Source organism: Oncorhynchus nerka, unplaced genomic scaffold, assembly GCF_034236695.1.
Source record: "Oncorhynchus nerka isolate Pitt River unplaced genomic scaffold, Oner_Uvic_2.0 unplaced_scaffold_948, whole genome shotgun sequence".
In the NCBI taxonomy this organism is placed as follows: domain Eukaryota; kingdom Metazoa; phylum Chordata; class Actinopteri; order Salmoniformes; family Salmonidae; genus Oncorhynchus; species Oncorhynchus nerka.
The window spans coordinates 17615-39844 of NW_027040367.1; the positions used below are offsets into that span (position 1 = coordinate 17615).

At 35.8% G+C, this 22230-nt stretch overlaps 1 long non-coding RNA gene across 1 annotated transcript in view; it reads right to left on the bottom strand.

The window, feature by feature from the left end:
* Positions 1-1487: 1487 nt before the first annotated feature.
* LOC135570674 (uncharacterized) overlaps positions 1488-22230 on the bottom strand; it is a 241397-nt gene continuing 220654 nt past the window's right edge. The window contains exon 3 of the long non-coding RNA XR_010463565.1: positions 1488-1518. This is a non-coding gene — a long non-coding RNA (uncharacterized LOC135570674). The remainder of the gene's footprint in view (positions 1519-22230) is intronic.

Sequence of the window (22230 nt, forward strand, 5' to 3'; positions counted from 1 at the left end):
ATGGAACCAGACTGATACAGCCCATACAGCATGGAACCAGACTGATACAGCATGGAACCAGACTGATACAGCCCATACAGCATGGAACCAGACTGATACAGCCCATACATCATAACAGCCCATACAGCATGGAACCAGACTGATACAGCATGGAACCAGACTGATACAGCCCAGACTACAGCATACAGCATGGACCAGACTGATAGAGCCCATACAGCATGGAACCAGACTGATACAGCCCATACAGCATGGGACCAGACTGATACAGCCCATACAGCATGGAACCAGACTGATACAGCCCATACAGCATGGAACCAGACTGATACAGGGAACCAGACTGATACAGCCCATACAGCATGGAACCAGAGCTGATACAGCCCATACAGCATGGAACCAGACTGATACAGCCCATACAGCATGGAACCAGACTGATACAGCCCATACAGCATGGAACCAGACTGATATCAGCCCATACAGCATGGAACCAGACTGATAGAGACCATACAGCATGCCAGACTGATAGAACCATACAGCATGGAACCAGACTGATAGAGACCATACAGCATGGAACCAGACTGATACAGCCCATACAGTATGGAACCAGACTGATATCAGCCCATACAGCATGGAACCAGACTGATACAGCCCATACAGCATGGAACCAGACTGATACAGCCCATACAGCATGGGACCAGACTGATTCAGCCCATACAGCATGGAACCAGACTGATACAGCATGGAACCAGACTGATACAGCCCATACAGCATGGAACCAGACTGATACAGCCCATACAGCATGGAACCAGACTGATACAGCATGGAACCAGACTGATACAGCCCATACAGCATGGGACCAGACTGATACAGCATGGAACCTGATACAGCATGCATGGAACCAGACTGATACAGCATGGAACCAGACTGATACAGCCCATACAGCATGGAACAAGACTGATACAGCATGGAACCAGACTGATTCAGCCCATACAGCATGGAACCAGACTGATACAGCCCATACAGCATTGGACCAGACTGATACAGCATGGAACCAGACTGATATAGAGCTTCTACTATTCTGAACTATATACAGTAGAATGCGTACATCAACTAAAGGCATAAACAGATGATTAGAAATCTTACCTGGTTCACTCTGGTATAAAACTCAGACTCTATCTTTCCGGAACGACTTTCCAGCCCATACAGCATGGCTCTTTCCAGGATACATGTAATTTGCTGGAACAAGACTACCCAGCACTTGATTCAGCCCAACGTGGATCTTCTGATACAGAACTGGAAGACTGAAACAGAACAACAATATATAAGCTTCTATATTCTGCCACTATATACAGTAGAATGCGTACATCAACTAAAGGCATAAACCAATAACATATTGGATTTCATATGGTATTGTTGTAAACTCATATTGGTAGAATAACATATTGTTGTAGAATAACATATTGTTGGAATAACATATTGTTGCTCGAATAACATTTAAACGTAATCTTCTGGGAACTGGAACTGAAATTGTTGTAGAACAACAATTGTTGTAGAATAACATATTTATAACATATTGCTGTCCAATAACATATTGTTGTAGAATAACATATTGTTGTCCAATAACATATTGTTGTAGAATAACATATTGTTGTAGATTAACATATTGTTGTAGAATAACATATTGTTGTAGAATAACATATTGTTGTAGAATAACATATTGTTGTAGAATAACATATTGTTGTAGAATAACATATTGTTGTAGAATAACATATTGGATAACATATTGTTGTAGAATAACATATTGGATAACATATTGTTGTAGAATAACATATTGGATAACATATTGTTGTAGAATAACATATTGTTGTAGAATAACATATTGTTGTAGAATAACATATTGTTGTAACATATTGTTGTAGAATAACATATTGTTGTAGAATAACATATTGTTGTAGAATAACATATTGTTGTAGAATAACATATTGAATAACATATTGTTGTAGAATAACATATTGTTGTAGAATAACATATTGTTGTAGAATAACATATTGTTGTAGAATAACATATTGTTGTAGAATAGCATATTGTTGTAGAATAACATATTGTTTGTAGATTAACATATTGTTGTAGAATAACATATTGATAACATATTGTTGTAGAATAACATATTGGATAACATATTGTTGTATTGAATAACATATTGTTGGAATAACATATTGTTGTAGAATATTGTTGACATATTGTTGTAGAATAACATATTGTTGTAGAATAACATATTGAATAACATATATAACATATTGTTGTAGAATAACATATTGTTGTAGAATAACATATTGTTGTAGAACATATTGTTGTAGAATAACATATTGTTGTAGAACATATTGAATAAACATATTGTTGTAGAATAAACATATTGAATAACATATTGTTGTAGAATAACATATTGTTGTAGAATAACATATTGTTGTAGAATAACATATTGAATAACATATTGTTGTAGAATAACATATTGGATAACATATTGTTGTAGAATAACATATTGAATAACATATTGTTGTAGAATAACATATTGAATAACATATTGTTGTAGAATAACATATTGAATAACATATTGTTGTAGAATAACATATTGAATAACATATTGTTGTAGAATAACATATTGTTGTAGATTAACATATTGTTGTAGAATAACATATTGAATAACATATTGTTGTAGAATAACATATTGGATAACATATTGTTGTAGAATAACATATTGGATAACATATTGTTGTAGAATAACATATTGAGAATAACATATTGTTGTAGAATAACATATTGAATAACATATTGTTGTAGAATAACATATTGTTGTAGAATAACATATTGAATAACATATTGTTGTAGAATAACATATTGAATAACATATTGTTGTAGAATAACATATTGTTGTAGAATAACATATTGTTGTAGAATAACATATTGTTGTAGAATAACATATTGTTGTAGAATAACATATTGTTGTAGAATAACATATTGTTGTAGAATAACATATTGTTGTAGAATAACATATTGTTGTAGAATAACATATTGTTGTAGAATAACATATTGTTGTAGAATAACATATTGAATAACATATTGTTGTAGAATAACATATTGGATAACATATTGTTGTAGAATAACATATTGGATAACATATTGAGAATAACATATTGGATAACATATTGTTGTAGAATAACATATTGTTGTAGAATAACATATTGTTGTAGAATAACATATTGTTGTAGAATAACATATTGTAACATAGAAACATATTGTTGTAGAATAACATATTGGATAACATATTGTTGTAGAATAACATATTGAATAACATATTGTTGTAGAATAACATATTGTTGTAGAATAACATATTGAATAACATATTGTTGTAGAATAACATATTGTTGTAGAATAACATATTGTTGTAGAATAACATATTGGATAACATATTGTTGTAGAATAACATATTGGATAACATATTGTTGTAGAATAACATATTGTTGTAGAATAACATATTGTTGTAGAATAACATATTGTTGTAGAATAACATATTGGATAACATATTGTTGTAGAATAACATATTGTTGTAGAATAACATATTGTTGTAGAATAACATATTGGATAACATATTGTTGTAGAATAACATATTGTTGTAGAATAACATATTGGATAACATATTGTTGTAGAATAACATATTGTTGTAGAATAACATATTGTTGTAGAATAACATATTGGATAACATATTGTTGTAGAATAACATATTGTTGTAGAATAACATATTGTTGTAGAATAACATATTGTTGTAGAATAACATATTGGATAACATATTGTTGTAGAATAACATATTGGATAACATATTGTTGTAGAATAACATATTGTTGTAGAATAACATATTGTTGTAGAATAACATATTGTTGTAGAATAACATATTGTTGTAGAATAACATATTGAATAACATATTGTTGTAGAATAACATATTGTTGTAGAATAACATATTGAATAACATATTGTTGTAGAATAACATATTGTTGTAGAATAACATATTGAATAACATATTGTTGTAGAATAACATATTGAATAACATATTGTTGTAGAATAACATATATTGAATAACATATTGTTGTGAATAACATATTGATAACATATTGTTGTAGAATAACATATTGTTGTAGATAACATATTGTTGTAGATTAACATATTGTTGTAGAATAACATATTGTTGTAGAATAACATATTGTTGTAGAATAACATATTGTTGTAGATTAACATATTGTTGTAGAATAACATATTGTTGTAGGATAACATATTGTTGTAGAATAACATATTGTTGTAGAATAACATATTGTTGTAGAATAACATATTGTTGTAGAATAACATATTGTTGTAGATAACATATTGTTGTAGAATAACATATTGTTGTAGAATAACATATTGATAACATATTGTTGTAGAATAACATATTGTTGTAGAATAACATATTATTTGTAGAATAACATATTGATAACATATTGTTGTAGAATAACATATTGTTGTAGAATAACATATTGGATAACATATTGTTGTAGAATAACATATTGTTGTAGAATTGTTAATAGAATAACATATTGTTGTAGAATAACATATTGTTGTAGAATAACATATTGTTGATAACATATTGTTGTAGAATAACATATTGAATAACATATTGTTGTAGAATAACATATTGAATAACATATTGTTGTAGAATAACATATTGTTGTAGAATAACATATTGTTGTAGAATAACATATTGTTGTATAACATATTGTTGTAGAATAACATATTGTTGTAGAATAACATATTGAAATAACATATTGGATAACATATTGTTGTAGAATAACATATTGTTGTAGAATAACATATTGTTGTAGAATAACATATTGAATAACATATTGTTGAATAACATATTGAATAACATATTGTTGTAGAATAACATATTGTTGTAGAATAACATATTATTATTGTTGTAGATTAACATATTGAATAACATATTGTTTGTAGAATAACATATTGTTTGGCGATAACATATTGAAATAACATATTGTTGTAGAATAACATATTGTTGTAATAACATATTGTTGTAGAATAACATATTGTTGTAGAATAACATATTGAGAATAACATATTGTTGTAGAATAACATATTGTTGTAGAATAACATATTGTTGTAGAATAACATATTGTTGTAGAATAACATATTGTTATTGTAGAATAACATATTGTTGTAGAATAACATATTGTTGTAGAATAACATATTGTTTGTAGAATAACATATTGTTGTAGAATAACATATTGTTGTAGAATAACATATTGTTGTAGAATAACATATTGTTGTAGAATAACATATTGTTGTAATAACATATTATTTGTAGAATAACATATTGGACATATTGTTGTAATAACATATTGTTGTAGAATAACATATTGTTGTAGAATAACATATTGTTGTAGAATAACATATTGTTGTAGAATAACATATTGTTGTAGAATAACATATTGTTGTAGATAACATATTGTTGTAGAATAACATATTGTTGTAGAATAACATATTGTTGTAGAATAACATATTGTTGTAGGAATAACATATTGTTGTAGAATAACATATTGTTGTAGAATAACATATTGTTGTAGAATAACATATTGTTGTAGAATAACATATTGTTGTAGAATAACATATTGTTGTAGAATAACATATTGTTGTAGAATAACATATTGGATAACATATTGGATAACATATTGTTGTAGAATAACATATTGTTGTAGAATAACATATTGTTGTAGAATAACATATTGTTGTAGAATAACATATTGTTGTAGAATAACATATTGTTGTAGAATAACATATTGTTGTAAATAACATATTGTTGTAGAATAACATATTGTTGTAGAATAACATATTGGATAACTTATGTTTGGAATAACATATTGTTGTAGAATAACATATTGTTGTAGAATAAAACATATTGTTGTAGAATAACATATTGAATAACATATTGTTTGTAGATAACATATTGAATAGCATATTGTTGTAGAATAACATATTGTTGTAGAATAACATATTGTTGTAGAATAACATATTGAATAACATATTGTTGTAGAATAACATATTGGATAACATATTGGATAACATATTGTTGTAGAATAACATATTGGATAACATATTGGATAACATATTGTTGTAGAATAACATATTGGATAACATATTGTTGTAGAATAACATATTGTTGTAGAATAACATATTGAATAACATATTGTTGTAGAATAACATATTGTTGTAGAATAACATATTGTTGTAGAATAACATATTGTTGTAGAATAACATATTGTTGAATAACATATTGTTGTAGAATAACATATTGTTGTAGAATAACATATTGTTGTAGAATAACATATTGTTGTAGAATAACATATTGTTGTAATAACATATTGTTGTAAATAACATATTGTTGTAGAATAACATATTGTTGTAGAATAACATATTGAACATATTGTTGTAGAATAACATATTGTTGTAGAATAACATATTGTTGTAGAATAACATATTGTTGTAGAATAACATATTGTTGTAGAATAACATATTGTTGTAGAATAACATATTGAATAACATATTGTTGTAGAATAACATATTGAATAACATATTGTTGTAGAATAACATATTGTTGTAGAATAACATATTGGATAACATATTGTTGTAGAATAACATATTGTTGTAGAATAACATATTGTTGTAGAATAACATATTGGATAACATATTGTTGTAGAATAACATATTGTTGTAGAATAACATATTGAATAACATATTGTTGTAGAATAACATATTGTTGTAGAATAACATATTGTTGTAGAATAACATATTGTTGTAGAATAACATATTGAATAACATATTGTTGTAGAATAACATATTGTTGTAGAATAACATATTGAATAACATATTGTTGTAGAATAACATATTGTTGTAGAATAACATATTGTTGTAGAATAACATATTGGATAACATATTGTTGTAGAATAACATATTGTTGTAGAATAACATATTGTTGTAGAATAACATATTGAATATATTGTTAGAATAACATATTGTTGTAGAATAACATATTGTTGATAACATATTGAATAACATATTGTTGTAGAATAACATATTGTTGTAATAACATATTGTTGTAGATAACATATTGTTGTATAACATATTGTTGTAGAATAACATATTGATAACATATTGTTGTAGAATAACATATTGGATAACATATTGTTGTAGAATAACATATTGGATATCATATTGAATAACATATTGTTGTATAACATATTGTTGTAGAATAACATATTGTTGTAATAACATATTGTTGTAGAAATAACATATTGTTGTAGAATAACATATTGTTGTAGAATAACATATTGAATAACTGTATAATATCATATTTATTGTAGAATAACATATTGAATAACATATTGTTGTAGAATAACATATTGTTGTAGAATAACATATTGTTGTAGAATAACATATTGAATAACATATTGTTGTAGAATAACATATTGTTGAGAATAACATATTGTTGTATAACATATTGTTGTAGAATAACATATTGTTGTAATAACATATTGTTGTAGAATAACATATTGTTGTAGAATAACATATTGTTAACATATTGTTGTAATAACATATTGTTGTAGAATAACATATTGTTGTAGAATAACATATATTGAATAACATATTGTTGTAGAATAACATATTGTTGTAGAGATATCATGTAGAATAACATATTGTTGTAGATTAACATATTGTTGTAGAATAACATATTGGATAACATATTGTTGTAGAATAACATATTGTTGTAGAATAACATATTGTTGTAGAATAACATATTGTTGTAGTTATTGTTGTAATAACATATTGTTGTAGAATAACATATTGTTGTAGAATAACATATTGAGATAACATATTGTTGTAGAATAACATATTGTTGTAGAATAACATATTGTTGTAATAACATATTGTTGTAGAATAACATATTGTTGTAGAATAACATATTGGAATAACATATTGGATATCATATTGTTGTAGATTAACATATTGAATAACATATTGTTGTAGAATAACATATTGTTGTAGAATAACATATCATATTGTTGTAGAATGTTGTAGAATAACATATTGGATAACATATTGTTGTAGAATAACATATTGTTGTAGAATAACATATTGTTGTAGAATAACATATTGTTGTAGAATAACATATTGTTGTAGAATAACATATTGTTGTAGAATAACATATTGTTGTAATAACATATTGTTGTAGAATAACATATTGTTGTAGAATAACATTATAGTTGTATTGGATAACATATTGTTGTAGAATAACATATTGGATAACATATTGAATAACATATTGTTGTAGAATAACATATTGTTGTAGAATAACATATTGTTGTAGAATATATTGAATAACATATTGTTGTAGAATAACATATTGTTGTAGAATAACATATTGAATAACATATTGTTGTAGAATAACATATTGTTGTAGAATAACATATTGTTGTAGAATAACATATTGTTGTAGAATAACATATTGTTGTAGAATAACATATTGTTGTAGAATAACATATTGTTGTAGAATAACATATTGTTGTAGAATAACATATTGTTGTAGAATAACATATTGTTGTAGAATAACATATTGGATAACATATTGTTGTAGGATAACATATTGTTGTAGAATAACATATTGTTGTAGAATAACATATTGTTGTAGAATAACATATTGTTGTAGGATAACATATTGAATAACATATTGTTGTAGAATAACATATTGTTGTAGAATAACATATTGTTGTAGAATAACATATTGGATAACATATTGTTGTAGAATAACATATTGAATAACATATTGTTGTAGAATAACATATTGAATAACATATTGTTGTAGAATAACATATTGTTGTAGAATAACATATTGTTGTAGAATAACATATTGGAATAACATATTGTTGTAGATAACATATTGTTGTAGAATAACATATTGAATAACATATTGTTGTAGAATAACATATTGTTGTAGAATAACATATTGTTGTAGAATAACATATTGAATAACATATTGTTGTAGAATAACATATTGTTGTAGAATAACATATTGAATAACATATTACATTGTAGAATAACATATTGTTGTTGTAGAATATCATATTGTTGATAACATATTGTTTGTAGAATAACATATTGGATAACATATTGTTGTAGAATAACATATTGGATAACATATTGTTGTAGAATAACATATTGGAGAATAAACATATTGTTGTAGAATAACATATTGTTGTAGAATAACATATTGTTGTAGATAACATATTGGATAACATATTATTATAGAATAACATATTATTGTAGAGTTGTAGAATAACATATTGATAACATATTGTTGTAGAATAACATATTGTTGATAATAACATATTGTTGCAGAACAACATATTGTTGTAGAATAACATATTGTTGTAGAATAACATATTGTTGTAGAATAACATATTGTTGTAGAATATATTGTTGTAGAATAACATATTGTTGTAGAATAACATATTGGATAACATATTGTTGTAGAATAACATATTGGATAACATATTTGTAGAATAACATATTGTTGTAAGAATAACATATTGAATAACATATTGAATAACATATTGTTGTAGAATAACATATTGTTGTAGAATAACATATTGTTGTAGAATAACATATTGTTGTAGAATAACATATTGTTGTAGAATAACATATTGTTGTAGAATAACATATTGTTGTAAATAACATATTGTAACATATTGTTGTAGAATAACATATTGGATAACATATTGTTGTAGAATAACATATTGTTGTAGAACATATAACATATATCATATTGTTGTATTGAATAACATATTGGATAACATATTGTTGTAGAATAACATATTGTTGTAGAATAACATCAGTATATTGTTGTAGAATAACATATTGTTGTTGTGGGAATAACATATTGTTGTAGAGAATAACATATTGGAATAACATATTGAATAACACACATATTGTTGTAGAATAACATATTGTTATTGTTGAATAACATATTGTTGTAGAATAACATATTGTTGTAGAATAACATATTGTTGTAGAATAACATATTGTTGTAGAATAACATATTGTTGTAGAATAACATATTGTTGTAGGATAACATATTGTTGTAGAATAACATATTGTTGTCCAATAACATATTGTTGTAGAAATAACATATTGTTGTCCCATAACATATTGGATAACATAACCGTTATAGTTGTACATATTGTTGTAGAATAACATATTGGTTCTTAAATAACATATTGTCAGTAACATATTGTTGTTAACTATTGTTGAGACACCATTTTTTAACTAGTATGGATAACATATTATTGTAAGAATAACATATTGTTGTAGAATAACATATTTAACATATTGTTGTGCCATATTGTTGTAGAATAACATATTGTTGTAGAATAACATATTGTTAATAAACTTTTTTTAACATATTGTTGTAAGAATAAATATTGTTGTTGTAGAATAAATATATTGTTGTAGAATAACATATTGTTGTAGAATAACATATTGTTGTAAGAATAACATATTGTTGTAGAATAACATATTGTTGTAGAATAACATATTGTTTCCATATTGTTGTAGAATAAATATTGTTGTCCAATAACATATTGTTGTAGAATAATATATTGTTGTAGAATAACATATTGTTGTAGAATAACATATTGGATTCATATTGTTGTAGAATAACATATTGTTGTGCATGGAAAACAAATTGTTGTAGAATAAGAGACATGTTGTAGAGTTGTAGAATAACATATTTTAACTGTAAATGTTTGTTATAGCCTGAAATCCCAACTGAAAATGTTTTCATGTAAAATCATTATAAACAAAAATCAAATGTCAGTCATATTGTCTTAAGTCACACCATTTTTTAAAGATAGTCATAAATTTTGATCTCTCAGTTTATGGAAATCAATCAGGGAAAGAACAGTCAGTGAAGACAGTCAGATGGATTCAGACATTCTCTTAGGATTACGTTAATGCAGCTAGGCTAGCTGGGATATTCACCTGCTGTCCCGATAGAAAGAACAGTCAGTGGAAGACATTCTCTTAGGATTACGTTAGCGCAGCTAGGCTATAGCTGGATATTCACCTGCTGTCCCGATAGAAAGAACAGTCAGTGGAAGACATTCTCTTAGGATTACGTTAGCGCTAGGCTATAGCTGGATATTCACCTGCTGTCCCGATGGAAAGAACAGTCAGTGGAAGACATTCTCTTAGGATTCACCTAGGCTGCTGGATATTCACCTGCTGTCCCGAGGAAAGAACAGTCAGTGGAAGACATTCTCTTAGGATTACGTTAGCGCAGCTAGGCTATAGCTGGAGGCTCAGTGGTGGAAGACATTCTTTAGGATTACGTTAGCAGCTGTAGGCTATAGCTGGATATTCACCTGCTGTCCCGAGAAAGAACAGTCAGTGGAAGACATTCTCTTAGGGATTACGTTAGCGCAGCTGAGCTATAGCTAGATATTCACCTGCTGTCCCGATAGAAAGAACAGTCAGTGGAAGACATTCTCTTAGGATTACGTTAGCGCAGCTAGGCTATAGCTAGATATTCACCTGCTGTCCCGATAAGAAAAGAACAGTCAGTGGAAGACATTCTCTTAGGATTACGTTAAGCTAGGCTACAGCACCTAGGCTATAGCTTCTCTTAGATATTCACCTGCTGATATTCACCTGCTGAGGAAAGAACAGTCAGTGGAAGACATTCTCTTAGGATTACGTTAATCGCAGCTAGGCTATAGCTGGATATTGATGCTATCTGCTGTTTCTATACGCAGGCTGCTATGAGGAAGAGAATGTGACTTTGTTTCTTTACATGAAGCTGCTCTTACTTTTTAGTACCATGTAACAGCATGGTGTTTCTTGTAGCCAATAAGAACAACCAAATGTAAAGTGGTACTCTTTTTCCCAGCTATGGACAGACGGCGTTCCAGTAGTATGGTGAAATACTACGATCTGAGATTGACGCAAAACTATTTATAAGGTTGTTGCATAGCACTTTCACCATTTACTTGGTCTACAGTCTATGTTAGTTGGACTACAAATTAGTCACCAGAACCACACTACTACATTGCCACCTTTTGAGTTGAGAAGACAATGAGAAGTTGAGAAGACAATGAGAAGACAATGAGAAGACAATGAGAAGTTGAGAAGATGAGAATTGAGAAGACAATGAGAAGACAATGAGAAGACAATGAGAAGACAATGAGAAGACAATGAGAAGACAATGAGAAGTTGAGAAGACAATGAGAAGACAATGAGAAGACAATGAGAAGTTGAGAAGATGAGAATACAATGAGAAGATGAGAAGACAATGAGAAGTTGAGAAGACAATGAGAAGTTGAGAAGACAAGGAGCAGTTGAGAAGACAATGAGAAGTTGAGAAGACAATGAGAAGTTGAGAAGACAATGAGAAGTTGAGAAGACAAGGTTCAATGCCCAGGCCAACAAACAGAGTGGTGTTTGTTCCTCCTTGCAAGTAGAAGAATGGGTACCAATGTACATGCCTATAAATCTATGAATATACTACAGTATCTACAATATAGGGACTTGAAGCTGTTTATTAGGAAGAATATGGGCATGTAAAGTTATATACAATCTGGCATAAACTTTAAATCAATGATGAAGGATAAAGGGAAACTTTTAGGGTAGAGAAATAGATATATATCATCATTAACCTGATAGGAACTCATCTGGGGGTTGTTTCTGTGTTCAGTAAATATCTCCTATAAACCTGATAGGAACTCATCTGGGGGTTGTTTCTGTGTTCAGTAAATATCTCCTATAAACCTGATAGAAACTCATCTGGGGGTTGTTTCTGTGTTCAGTAAATATCTCCTATAAACCTGATAGGAACTCATCTGGGGGTTGTTTCTGTGTTCAGTAAATATCTCCTATAAACCTGATAGGAACTCATCTGGGGGTTGTTTCTGTGTTCAGTAAATATCTCCTATAAACCTGATAGGAACTCATCTGGGGGTTGTTTCTGTGTTCAGTAAATATCTCCTATAAACCTGATAGGAACTCATCTGGGGGTTGTTTCTGTGTTCAGTAAATATTTCCTATAAACCTGATAGGAACTCATCTGGGGTTGTTTCTGTGTTCAGTAAATATCTCCTATAAACCTGATAGGAACTCATCTGGGGGTTGTTTCTGTGTTCAGTATATCTCCTATAAACCTGATAGGAACTCATCTGGGGTTGTTTCTGTGTTGAGTAAATATCTCCTATAAACCTGAATATAATGTGAGGTATTTAAAACCACCTGGGAAACAGAAAATACAATTAAATAATGGCTGGATACTAGATGTGAATATAACGTGAGGTATTTAATACCACCTGGGAAACAGAAAAGACAATTAAATAATGACTGGATACTAGATGTGAATATAATGTGAGGTATTTAATACCACCTGGGAAACAGAAAAGACAATTAAATAATGACTGGATACTAGATGTGAATATAATGTGAGGTATTTAATACCACCTGGGAAACAGAAAAGACAATTAAATAATGGCTGGATACTAGATGTGAATATAATGGGAGGTATTTAAAACCACCTGGGAAACAGAAAAGACAATTAAATAATGGCTGGATACTAGATGTGAATATAATGTGAGGTATTTAACACCAACTGCCTTGCCAGAAGTAGCTACAAATTCACAAATTGCCATCTTTAAGTACTTTCCATTTGTACTGTCTGACTCACTGCACATGAATTGAGTTGACAGAGGACAGGATGTTTATTAGTCCAGATAGACATTAGTCTTCTGCTTTGTCAACCCGCTGTATACACACGTAACGTCGGAGAGACTGAAGCAGGGTTATGTTCCTGTCAAGGGAACATCGGCAGTATGTGGCACCTGAGATATTGATGCCAGCAACCCTCTGGTAGATCACCCCCTCCCTCCTCGAGAGTATGGGAGCATCTGTCAGCCTGACTCAGCTGTACATGAGATCTGAATAATGTATAGGAACACATACGTCCATTTGCTCTGTGTGAGGACGAGGTGTGGCGGATTCGAGAGGAACAATGGAACACTATTGTGAGTCGAGGATTCCTGATGAACACAGTAGCTGTGGGATTCCTTCATGATGTGATGCATTTCATTATTCACCCATGGCTATCAGCATTTCATTATTCACCCTTGGCTATCAGCATGTCATTATTCACCCTTGGCTATCAGCATGTCATTATTCACCCTGGCTATCAGCAGGTCATTATTATCTCCTTGGCTATCAGGTCATTATTATCTCCCTTGGCTATCAGCATGTTATTATTCACCCTTGGCTATCAGCATGTCATTATTCACCCTTGGCTATCAGCATGTCATTATTCACCCTTTGGCTATCAGCATGTTATTATTCACCCTTGGCTATCAGCATGTCATTATTCACCCTTGGCTATCAGCATGTCATTTATATCAGCATGTCATTATTCACCCTTGGCTATCAGCATGTCATTATTCACCCTTAGCTATCAGCATGTCATTATTCACCCTTGGCTATTATTCACCCATAGCATGTTATTATTCACCCTTAGCTATCAGCATGTCATTATTCACCTTGGCTATCAGCATGTCATTATTCACCCTTAGCTATCAGCAGGTCATTATTATCCCTTGGCTATCAGCATGTCATTATTCACCCTTGGCTATCAGCATGTCATTATTCACCCTTGGCTATCAGCATGTCATTATTCACCCTTGGCTATCAGCATGTCATTATTCACCCTTGGCTATCAGCATGTCATTATTCACCCTTGGCTATCAGCATGTCATTATTATCCCCTTGGCTATCAGCATGTCATTACTCCACCCTTGGTTATCAGCATGTCATTATTATCCCCTTGGCTATCAGCATGTCATTATTATCTCCTTGGCTATCAGCATGTCATTATTCACCCTTAGCTATCAGCATGTCATTATTCTTGGCTATCAGCATGTCATTATTATCCCCTTGGCTATCAGCATGTCATTGTTATCTCCTTGGCTATCAGCATGTCATTATTCACCCTTGGCTATCAGCATGTCATTATTCACCCTTGGCTATCAGCATGTCATTATTATCTCCTTGGCTATCAGCAAGTCATTATTCACCCTTGGCTATCAGCATGTCATTATTCACCCTTGGCTATCAGCATGTCATTATTCACCCTTGGCTATCAGCATGTCATTATTCACCCTTGGCTATCAGCATGTCATTATTCACCCTTGATTTATCAGCATGTCATTATTATCATGGCTATCAGCATGTCATTATTCACCCTTGGCTATCAGCATGTTATTCACCCTTGGCTATCAGCATGTCATTGTATCGCGGCTATCAGCATGTCATTATTATCCTTGGCTATCAGCATGTTACTCCACCCTTAGCTGTCAGCATGTCATTACTCCATATAGCTATCAGCATGCCTATTATTCTCCCCTTGGCTATCAGCATGTCATTACTCCACACTTGGCTATCAGCATGTTATTGCCGAAGCTATCAGCATGTCATTATTCACCCTTGGCTATCAGCATGTCATTATTATCCCCTTGGCTATCAGCATGTCATTATTATCCCCTTGGCTATCAGCATGTCATTACTCCACCCTTGGCTATCAGCATGTCATTACTCCACCCTTGGCTATCAGCATGCCATTATTATCCCCTTGGCTATCAGCATGTCATTACTCCACCCTTGGCTATCAGCATGTCATTATTCACCCTTGACTATCAGCATGTCATTATTCACCCTTGGCTATCAGCATGTCATTATTCACCCTTGGCTACCAGCATGTCATTACTGCACCCTTGGCTATCAGCATGTCATTATTCACCCTTGACTATCAGCATGTCATTATTATCTCCTTGACTATCAGCATGTCATTATTCACCCTTGACTATCAGCATGTCATTATTCACCCTTGGCTATCAGCATGTCATTATTCACCCTTGGCTATCAGCATGTCATTATTCACCCTTGGCTATCAGCATGTCATTATTCACCCTTGACTATCAGCATGTCATTATTCACCCTTGACTATCAGCATGTCATTATTCACCCTTGACTATCAGCATGTCATTATTCACCCTTGACTATCAGCATGTAATTATTCACCCTTGGCTATCAGCATGTCATTATTCACCCTTGACTATCAGCATGTCATTACTTCTCAATGATTAAACACAAAGTGACTCCATGACAGTTACATTACAATATACATTAGAACAGACAACCGTACAAAAACAAGCAGCCCTTTCAAGTGGTTTTATCTCTCCTCTCATCCCTCTCTCCTCTCATCCCTCTCTCCTCTCATCCCTCTCATCACTCTCTCCTCTCATCTCTCTCATCCCTCTCTCCTCTCATCCCTCTCATCACTCTCTCCTCTCATCCCTCTCATCTCATCCCTCTCCTCTCATCCCTCTCTCCTCTCATCCCTCTCTCCTCTCCTCTCATCCCTCTCCTCCATGTGAGGAGTCTTCTGTTGTGGCAGATAGCACTTACCCCGGAATCCTCTGAGCCCTTTACCTGTCTGTATGTCTGTCTGTCTTCCCTCTCTCGGCACGCTGCTCACCTACCTGACTAAGGCCTTAGCTTCATCTTTTTTGAACATGTATCTGTTACCAGCATGGTAATCCCTGCTGAGGGTATTTAAATATTAAGACTCTGTTCTGCTAGTCCTCCATCACACCATGTGGAGAATGAGGCTGCAGTATACATTCGGTGCCGTTCAGTCGAAGTTGGTTAAGAGTACTGTCATGTTAAATACCATAAACGTGGGGATTAGAGAAGAGATATTGACCAAGAGTTCTTTGGATAATGTGAATCAGGTTTACATAGAATGTCAATATGTTCCTCGTTCTACTCATCCAGGCCTAAATGAAACCCCAGACATGGATTTAAAATGAACACGAACACAGTCGCATTAACAACACAGGCCATTATGACCACTCTACACTCTACACTCCTAGAAAAAAAGGTGCTATCTAGAACCTTAAAAGGGTTCTTCGCCTCCCGGGTGGCGCAGTGGTCTAGGGCATCGCAGCGTCAGCTGTGCCACCAGAGACTCTGGGTTCGAGCCCAGGCTCTGTCGCAGCCAGCCGTGACCGGGAGGTCCGTGGGGCGACGCACAATTGGCCTAACGTCGTCCGGGTTAGGGAGGGTTTGGCCAGTAGGGAAATCCTTGTCTCATCGCGCACCAGCGACTCCTGTGGCGGGCCGGGCGCAGTGCACGCTAACCAGGTCGCCAGGTGCATGGTGTTTCCTCCGACACATTGGTGCGGCTGGCTTCCGGGTTGGATGCGCACTGTGTTAAGAAGCATGCGGCTTGGTTGGGTTGTGTATCGGAGGACGCATGACTTTCAACCTTCGTCTCTCCCGAGCCCGTACGGGAGTTGTAGCGATGAGACAAGATAGTAGCTACTAACAATTGGACACCATGAAATGGGGGAGAAAAGGGGAAGGAGAAAAAAAGGGTTCTGCATGGAACCTCAAAAGGTTTACCTGGAACCAAAAGGGTTCTCTATGGGGACAACCGAAGAACCCTTTTTTCCCTTCCCTTTTCTCCCCCATTTCATGGTGTCCAATTGTTTAGTAGCTACTATCTTGTCTCAAAAAACCAAAAGGGTTCTACCTGGAACCCAAAAGGGTTCTCCTATGGGGACAGCAGAAGAACCCTTTTGAAACCTCTCGTTGTAAGAGTGTACTCAACTGTTGCAGGTAAATGAAAACACAACCATCTGTTTGGGTTTTATTGAACTGTTTTTCTGACACTCTCATCAGAATCTCTCCCTACACATACAAATTCACCAATCTAGATTTTAACACGCTCAAATGAAACACCTTGTTTTTTCCTAATTAGGAAACTAAAAGCTAATCTGATGCCATTTGGAGTACAGCACGGAGCTGACCCATACAGACAGACATGCTGATGCCACAGCACAGAGCTGACCCATACAGACAGACATGGAATCAATAGGGAATCATTAGCGAAGGACTCTGTCATATGAAACAGCATGTCACTGACCCCAGAGCCTGACCAGACAACACACTGTGGGGCCCAGAGACAGATAAAGAGGTTCTCTGTTACAGGTTGTAGCAGCTAGTTGTGTCAGTGTCCACTACAATAGGAGACGGAAGACAGTGGTGACTGGGAGTTCAAATAACCTAAAATCACTTCTTTTTTAAAACAAATGGAACTCCCAGTGTATTATATATACAGGAAATGGTAAGTGGCCTGTTGATCTAGAGGAGAGAGCCGGGGGAGAGACGTGCAGACCAGATATACATTATATATACACCTCCACAGACAGGAGTCAGTAGCCGTGGGGAGAGACGCAGACCAGATATACATTATATATACACCTCCACAGACAGGAGTCAGTAGCCGTGGGGAGAGACGCAGACCAGATATACATTATATATATTACCCTCCACAGACAGGAGTCAGTAGCTAGGAGATGTGCAGATCAGATATATTATATATACACCTTCCACAGACAGGAGCCAGAAATTCTCTCACACCAGACCTGGGTCTGGGGTATAGTAGCTTGAGAAGAGCTGGCTTGATTGAGCCTGCCTGACTGCCAGATGAGGACAGGGATGACACCTTGGAGCGGGGGACCATCCTACTGGGTTCCACTGCGCCAGGCAAGCTTATCTGAAACTTTCCAAGTATTTGAAAAAGAAAACAAATACTAATCGAACCCAGGTCTGCTCCACACCAGTCCACAGAGCCTCCACTCCCACACCAGATGAAACCCAGGCAGCTCCACACCAGTCCACAGAGCCTCCACTCCCACACCAGATGAACCCAGGTCAGCCTGCACACCATCCAAGGAGCCCCACTCTTCACACCAGATGAACCCAGGTCAGCTCCACACCAGTCTACAGAGCCTCCACCTACACCTAGATGCACTTCAGGTCAGCCCACACCAGTCCAGAGCCCCACTCCCACACCAGATGCAGAACCCAGGCCGCCCACACCATCCACACATTCTACCCCACACCAGATGAAACCAGGCCTGAAGCCCACACCAGTCCACAGAGCCTCCACTCCCACACACCAGATGCTTTACTCTACCATGACACCTATTCCCACATTGTGCAACTACTTTAGACCAGAGCCCTATGGAACTCTATTCCCTATATAGTGCACTACTTTAGACCAGAGCCCTATGGAACTCTATTCCCTATATAGTGCACTACTTTAGACCAGAGCCCTATGGAACCCTATTCCCTATATAGTGCACTACTTTAGACCAGAGCCCTATGGAACCCTATTCCCTATATAGTGCACTACTTTTAACCAGAGCTCCTATGGAACCCTATTCCCTATGTGGTGCACTACTTTTGACCAGAGCCCTATGAGCCCTATGGGTCCTGGTTAAAAGTAGTGCACTACATCGGGAATAGGGTGTCATTTGGGATCTTTTCACTCCAAGGCCTGGATGGAATGCTGAGCTGAGCTGCGTCCAAGCAGCACACAGACAGGCCAATTAAATGTTGATGTGTCCCTGGAGGACGTTTTCATATGATCCCCCCCCTCAGACAGGATCCTGAATGTTCTCCCTTTCCAATCCGCTCACAGCAGACCTGGGTTCACATACTATTTAACATCTTTCAACTATTTGGGGGGGTTAACTGAGTCTGCCTAGAGTGCCAGATGGGTTTGAGGGTTTGCCATTTTGAGATTATTCTATTGCCCAATTAAACCAGGCAGGCTCAATCAAGCGCAGATAAAACAAGTATTTGAAATAATTGCAAATAGAATTTAAACCCAGTTTGTCTCCAAGACCAGAGCAGACGAGACCAGAGCAGACGAGACCAGAGCAGACGAGACCAGAGCAGACGAGACCAGACCAAACCAGACCAGAGCAGACGAGACCAGAGCAGACGAGACCAGAGCAGACGAGACCAGAGCAGACGAGATCAGAGCAGACGAGACCAGAGCAGATGAGACCAGACCAAACCAGACCAGAGCAGACGAGACCAGAGCAGACCAAACCAGACCAAACCAGACCAGAGCAGACGAGACCAGAGCAGACGAGACCAGACCAAACGAGACCAGAGCAGACGAGACCAGAGCAGACCAGACCAGAGCAGACCAGAGCAGACGAGACCAGAGCAGACCAGACCAGACCAAACGAGACCAGAGCAGACGAGACCAGAGCAGACGAGACCAGACCAAATGAGACCAGAGCAGACGAGACCAGAGCAGACGAGACCAGAGCAGACCAGACCAGAGCAGACCAGAGCAGACCAGACCAAACCAGACCAGAGCAGACGAGACCAGAGCAGACGAGACCAGAGCAGAGCAGACGAGACCAGAGCAGACGAGACCAGAGCAGACGAGACCAGAGCAGACGAGACCAGAGCAGATGAGACCAGAGCAGATGAGACCAGAGCAGACGAGACCAGAGCAGACGAGACCAGAGCAGACGAGACCAGAGCAGACCAGACCAGACCAGAGCAGACCAGACCAGACGAGACCAGAGCAGACGAGACCAGACCAAACGAGACCCCCTCCACAGGGTTCTTCCATTGACCACGGGTGAGACCAGAGCAGACGAGACCAGAGCAGACGAGACCATAGCAGACGAGACCAGAGCAGATGAGACCAGAGCAGACGAGACCAGACCAAACGAGACCCCCTCCACAGGGTTCTTCCATTGACCACAGATGAGACCAGAGCAGACCAGACCAGAGCAGACCAGACCAGACCAAACGAGACCCCCTCCACAGGGTTCTTCCATTGACCACAGATGAGACCAGAGCAGACGAGACCAGAGCAGACCAGACCAGAGCAGACCAGACCAGACCAGACGAGACCCCCTCCACAGGGTTCTTCCATTGACCACAGATGAGACCAGAGCAGACGAGACCAGAGCAGACCAGACCAGAGCAGACCAGACCAGACCAGACCAGACCCCTCCACAGGGTTCTTCCATTGACCACGGGTGAGACCAGAGCAGACGAGACCAGAGCAGACCAGACCAGAGCAGACCAGACCAGACGAGACCCCCTCCACAGGGTTCTTCCATTGACCACAGATGAGACCAGAGCAGACCAGACCAGAGCAGACCAGACCAGAGCAGACCAGACCAGACCAGACCCCCTCCACAGGGTTCTTCCATTGACCACAGACGAGACCAGAGCAGACCAGACCAGAGCAGACCAGACCAGAGCAGACCAGACCAGACCAGACCCCCTCCACAGGGTTCTTCCATTGACCACGGGTGAGACCAGAGCAGACCAGACCAGAGCAGACGAGACCAGACCAGAGCAGACCAGACCAGACCAGACCCCCTCCACAGGGTTCTTCCATTGACCACGGGTGAGACCAGACCAGACCAGACCAGACCCCCTCCACAGGGTTCTTCCATTGACCACGGGTGAAGGTTGTTGCATGATAGATGACTGATTAAACAATCATCTTGAGGACATCAAGTCGGCAGCCCAGCTAAGCATGATAGCAATCAGATGTGCTTCTGTGACTGGGCCTTTATATCTCATTATAAGGCTGGGGTTTATGCTCCATGTAAAAAAAATGTATATGATTACACCCAAATAATATTCTTTACACAAAAAAAAGCATGACAAACACAAAACACAAAACAAATTGTATTATTTGAATGTAAAACAAAGACATGGTGTGGGGGGGGGAATGTCACGTCCACGTACAGTTAGAGACGGAATGAAATGGGACCAAATCTGCACATCAAACGAGGAACTGACAGAGGAGACGACCAACGGAAGCATTTGGGTTAATCATCCAGTCACAGTGTAGCCCTTACCTTGACCCTGGGCAGAGGCTGGGAAATGTACAGCCAACACCAGGGCAGACGAGACCATAGCAGACGAGACCAGAGCAGATGAGACCAGAGCAGACGAGACCAGACCAAACGAGACCCCCTCCACAGGGTTCTTCCATTGACCACAGATGAGACCAGAGCAGACCAGACCAGAGCAGACCAGACCAGACCAAACGAGACCCCCTCCACAGGGTTCTTCCATTGACCACAGATGAGACCAGAGCAGACGAGACCAGAGCAGACGAGACCAGAGCAGACCAGACCAGACGAGACCCCCTCCACAGGGTTCTTCCATTGACCACGGGTG